The 6,000-nt window shown below is 35.5% G+C and overlaps 1 long non-coding RNA gene across 4 annotated transcripts; it reads left to right on the top strand.

Annotated features, from left to right (window-relative positions):
* The first annotated feature begins 232 nt into the window (after positions 1–232).
* Positions 233–4,685, top strand: LOC120112151. 4 transcript variants are annotated; one of them, XR_005513649.1, is made up of 3 exons: positions 233–832; positions 1,449–3,471; positions 3,650–4,685. It is a non-coding gene; the product is annotated as an uncharacterized LOC120112151 (long non-coding RNA). The 4 variants fall into 4 exon arrangements; XR_005513651.1 differs by having other exon boundaries at positions 266–832; positions 3,411–3,471; XR_005513650.1 differs by lacking the exon at positions 233–832 and having other exon boundaries at positions 839–1,575; positions 3,411–3,471.
* The last annotated feature ends 1,315 nt before the right edge of the window (positions 4,686–6,000 follow it).

Raw genomic sequence — 6,000 nt, 5'->3', positions numbered from 1 at the left:
TTTATAAAAGGACAAACTATGTAATTATGTTATTTTAATATGGGCATTTTTGTCAAAAATACAGCTTTCCGAAAAATCTGAAACAGCTTCCTCCCAAAAGCTCCAAATTGGAGCTTCCTTCCAAAAGCCGTTTTCAGCTTCCCGCAAAAACTGAAACAGTTTTCTAAAAAATTTACCAAACACAGTTTTTCATCTAAAAGTACTTTTGGAGGGCCAGAAAGTGCTTTCTGGCCCTCCAAAAGCTCCCCAGACAGGACCTTAGGCCTCGCCGCCCAACCGGAGAGATATAAGATGGAATCTCTTTACCAAAATTATTGGAGGAAAGGTCGAGAAGAACAGACTTAGAGACGGAGACGAAGCAAGATTCGATTTTTAGGGTTTCTCCTCTCTCGATCGATACCATTGTTGCCATATTTTTCTCCTTTTTTCGGTTGTATTTTGCTTACGATTCTGGTTTGGGAGGTAATGAATCCATTTTTCTGACCTTGGGGAATAGTTTTTCAAAATAAAAGGGTTCTTTCGTAAGATTTGTTGAGGTCCCCAGCTCCGATGCCGTGCTTCTCCCCGTCCCGCCGGAGAGCCCGGTGGGAAGAGAAGGGAGGAATGCCGGGAGTAACATCTTGTCTTATGATCATTGTGGTCTGCTTCAAAGTAACTGTCACAAAGCTTTGACATGGTGTTGCAATGATTTCTGCCGTGATGCCATTATATTTGCAGAAGAGGGGGCTACATGCCTCCATCCATGGTGATATATAAAGTCGCAAAGGGACATTGCAGAAGACCTTTTTAGAAGTTTTGCTGCAAAGAAGGGAACATCATTTAATGGAACAAGGTAAAGTATCAACAGCTTGATCAATTCCAGATCATATTCTGTTCTTTGTTTTTGTTAACATCTGATAAGTTGTCATTGAATTCAACTTATCCTTTATTGCTTTTTGTTGATTTGTGAGGACGCTAATTTATGGGAGATAATGCATGTAGCTGTAAATAGTTATGCATGTTCTGAAGTCGTAAACATATCCTGATGAATAGGCAACCATATTTGTATATGGCTCCAAGTATTGCACATGCAGAATTGTATGCTTCAATTGAAAGAAAGGAAGCAAAACCAATTAAGTTTACAGTTAGAATAGTGCTCGGCTCATATGCAACTTATAGATGGACTCGGATCCTGTTGAGGTGATCATTGAACCATAGGAAGCTTTATATGCACTTTGCTGCAGTGCATATAGCTTTGAAAAACTTGTTATGTACATGGTTGAATTCAAAATATTGTTTGTTCTGAAGGGTGCACTTGAGAAGTTATTAGTGCTAGGTACAGGGAAGCTGGCATTGAACTAATATGTATCACACGATTTGATGACTCCTGTTTAAATCTTGAGGCATTCTGTAAATTATTTAGCTGGTTGTTTGGGTGCTGAGAACAATTGATGGGGACGAATAATCAGATATTGAAAGCCTTTAAGCTGTGACACACTGGACTGATCACCAAAGATATTTTCAAGTCATACTAGATGTGGTGGAGGAAGATTTACAAGAGACAGGACAAGAGGTGCATCAGGATACAGGAAATTGGTAAGATCAAATTCTTTGAAGTATTCTGTGTTTAACAGTTCTTGGTAAAATATAAGTTGCAATTAGTTTGACTGCTGGTATTTTCTTTACTACCTAAAATGTGTTAGAGACATGAAGAAAAAATTGATGTATGATTTTGAAAAGTTGAATTTATGACTACAGGAATCATTATTACACTTCCTAAAGTCGTTGAACAATGAAATACTTACTTTTCAGCTAGAGGGTTACAGCTTTATATTCGATCATTTTGGTACTTATCAACGACAGCAATCAACTCATAACAGCTAGGTTAGAGCTAGAATTGTTTTGATTTATGACCATTTTGAAACATGTCAGTAGTCAATACAATGCTGCATGGGCATAGACAATAGAGCTGGACTTGAATGCTTATCCGAGCATTAGTAATGGCCAGATGTGAAAAAATCAGAGATAAGGGACAAGCAAAAACTTATGTTAACAACTAATGTTTAAATTTTTTTAGTATCGTGGAGTTTGAAAATTTTAATTATATAGTATTTGGTAAGGTGTTTGTATACATATCGTGCAAGTTGCAGAGATGATAAAAAATGATGCTACTCAATCCATAAGGGTCAAAAAGGTTGCTGGTTGGAATCTATTTTTAAAATAAATAGTTTGAATTATTTGTCATTTTTTATATCAAATCTTCTTATAATAGTTTTTATGTATCTCAGTATCTGTACCCTTAATCTTATAGTCTATGTCCAGTATTTGATAAACATATGCAAGGTATGCTACATGGTATTATCTTTATATATGGTTTCCCAGTAATATATTTTCAATCACAATTTTTGTCTCTATTGTCTTATAGCATGCGTCACGTTTACTTGGTAAGTTAGGAAACCACAATGCATCATCATGGTTGCAACTAAAACTGTTAAAACATGGAAGTATTTCATATAGACTCCGAGATACGTCTCTTCTTTGCATTGGATAACCTTGTACACTTGAAATTTGCATGTATACTCATGCATTACTACTTGATGCAACTATACCCCTACTATTAGTGGCAGCAGAGGCTGTAATGTCTGGAAGATGGTGGTCTTTGTTCAGCAGTAGCTGGGTAGTGAATTAGGACTACTCATTTTTCCTTGACGAAAGCATCTTCATGACTTCATTCCATAGTTTGACATATTAAACAATGATGACTGTACTTATCCCAGTGCATCTTGCATCTGTGTTACAAAGTCAGTCTATCATAATAATGCAAAACCTCTCTTTGAGTTTATATCAATCAGGATGTGTTGGCTAAATTTGCCTTAGTACTACAGCATCTTTTGACTTAATTTGGGAGCATCTGAGGGTTATTCATTGATGTCTCTGCATTTTGCTTAAGGACCTTGGTGCCTATTTTGATATCGCTCCTCGTTTGGGGGCATAGAAGAATTAGCAAACCTTTCAAACCTCGATATTGATCACATCATACTCCTTCAGCTTCAAGCACTGGCCTAACATTCTTCTATTGAAAGATTAAAGTTTCATGCAACTGCTGAAGGATGCCAGTGAACTGGCAAAATAACTGTCTCATATCAAGAAGCAGTAGCTGTATGTTTTTCGTGTCTAATGGAGATGTTAAAGGGTATAGTATGTGCCCTAATATAACATATAACCAGGGAATAGTGTTTCATTCTATTAATCATTTTGTTTGTTGAATTTCAATTTTGCTATGAACTTCTACAGGCTTGATAGACTGGTTTTGTGTAAGATTTCTCTTGATTTAAATAATAGATTTGGTCAGATTTTTGTGGTGATGAAGCTCATTGGCAAAGAATATTATTGTGTTTCAATTAAGGAGCCTCCTAGCTCTCTGGATGCAGGGTCTATCTGGTAATGCAAGAATGTAGGATACGCAGGACTTCCGTGTGGATAAGATATCTGGTACTGTTAATTGAAAAGCTTTTCCCAAATTTCTGTTAGTTGCTTCTTGATATTCTATGCTAATGTACCTTCGAACTAGGATGGCGTTACAATTCAATATTTATTTTTCGTTCATGTGTCCTACTGGAAAACGTTTTCTCCCTAAATTTGTTTTATGCTTATGCTGCAAATGGGACAGGCTAAGATTGCAAATTTAGGTCATGTCTCCTGCAAAATCCTGACAATTTTTCCTGGGAAGCCTAATCTGGCAGGTAAGTCTCAATCTTTCCTCCAGAATCTGACAGTGGAGCAAAAATAAAGTTACACATTGTCTATGTAATTTTTTTGTTTGGAGTGTGTGTTATTTGAACAATTCTCTTCTTGTAATTTATTCATTTAGTGTAAAGCTGCTGCTTCATTTTATTATATCCATTTTGGCTTGCTTGTTTGTGGTAACAAGGCAATGCAGGTTGAGACAACACAGATTCAAAGCCTCTCAGCACTGAATCACATTGGCTTGAACAGGCACAAGAACCGAATATTTTGCCGCCACCTATGCTGTAGACCGAGCTGGTGCCACACTTGGTCAAGGAAGTTGGAAGATTTAGTGAGAAATGATACCCTACACAGCATGCACCAATATGGTTGTGCACCACGCCAATCACCCACATCCTTCTTATGGGCTCCATTCATCATGCGCTCCTCTCAGTAATTGGCCCAGAGGAAGAAGATGTGGTGATTGACATGGTGCATGGCCATGTGGTGCATATGGTATATGATATAATTTCTTGGATTTACTAAAAGAGTCTCATATAAATCTCCTCTCTCTCTCTCTCTCTCTGCGCGCGCACGGAGATTTGGAAATCTACTGGTCAGCTGATGGTATGAAGATGGCATTTCAGTTAGGTATTGTTCTTGGATGAGCTGATGTAGCAAAATATGGTAGCGCCATATTAACTGCCTGCATGGTATTTTGGTTTAGAGCAAGGCCTTCTGCCCAAAAAAAATAAAAAAAAGGCTAATCCTGATTATTGGGCACAGAAGGATTTTGAGCTAACAAATGCTGGGTTAGGGAGTCTATATTCAACCTATCCCATGGTAAGAGAAATTTTCTCTTACAAATTGTATCAAAATTTTCTTATGTCACATGGTAAGAGAAATTTTTATGTGCACAAAACATTACCCAGCATTTCCCCAGTTAATTTCATGCACTCCCTCTCAGGATGCCTGGATAACATCCTTATTTGTATGGTATTATGAAGATTGCTAAATAGAAAATAATATTAACTAGTAAGAAGTCATAGACATCTTATAATCTTTATGAGATCATAAGTCATCTCTAAATTTTGATATCCTGTATTCCAATGTTGTGGATATTTAGATAACACAAATCATCTTTAGATAAACTAATATTGGGCGAATGTGGTTGTGGAAAGGCATTGATTTGGTATATGATATCTCAAGAACAGTGTAGCTAGACATCCAAATAGTCCACTCTTAATATTTAATTTTTGTAAACAAGAAATAAGTATATATAATCTTATCTTCACTCGAATTTCATTCAAACTATATTTGTGGCAGGATATATATTTTCTTTATCAATCTTGGCAAGATGGGGGAAACCTCGAATGCTTCCTCCAGTCCTTCTAAAGAACTCAGAAGCAAGAGTTAACATAATTGTGATGTTTATTTTATCATACTTTCCACATAGTTGTCATTATTTATCCTCAACCTCTCTTATAATTATTACTATTATATTTTTTAACCTTTCACAAGCCCTCAAGTTTTGTTTGACTTCAATCCCAAGAAATAAGTTTTAACCCTTCTGCATCCGGTGAGTGGTCCCCCATCCATGGGGCCCAATATGTGTCATGCTTTTATTGATGTTTCCTTTTGGATTTCAATCTTAGTAGACTTTCATTTGAACTCAAATTCTAATAATAATTTGATAAATTATATAAATTAATAAGGGGTAGAAATTTTTTGTGGCCTTCAAGGTTCATTATCTTTTCCTGTGGCCCCTTCTGCTTTCAAATTTGCAATCAAATCGTTCATCTTAGGTTTTTTGATGTAAAACAACCATTAACTAAGAGTTAAAAAATTGTATCACGTGCCGTTAAGTGATAGTTTAAAAATATATAGATTCCAAAAAGGTGCAAGTTGAGAGGTTTGATGTTAAAAAAAATATTCTTCCATCCAACTTGATACACTTTTTTATCAAGAGTTGACTCAAGAAGAAAGAACGCATTATTTACTATAGATGCATTCACTAGTGATGCCTTTTTACGAGAAATCTTATCTAAAATATAAAAATTAAAATTTTCAATCACCATAAAAATAAAAAATAATTATAAAATTCTAATAATTTGATTGGAAAAGAAAATATTTTGGTTATATATATATATATATGTTTTTTTATTCTTCATCAATTTTTACTTATATCACCGCTCTTTCTATCAAATTTCTCCTTATCTCCCATGATTAGAAGATATCATTAGAATGAAGGAGAACAAAAACGAGACAACAAAAGAAGTCCAACAAAACCAGACT

Source organism: Phoenix dactylifera, chromosome 10 (assembly GCF_009389715.1).
Source record: "Phoenix dactylifera cultivar Barhee BC4 chromosome 10, palm_55x_up_171113_PBpolish2nd_filt_p, whole genome shotgun sequence".
In the NCBI taxonomy this organism is placed as follows: Eukaryota; Viridiplantae; Streptophyta; class Magnoliopsida; order Arecales; family Arecaceae; genus Phoenix; species Phoenix dactylifera.
The sequence above is the reverse complement of the archived record's forward strand: the minus strand, read 5'-3'. Positions and strand labels throughout refer to the sequence as shown.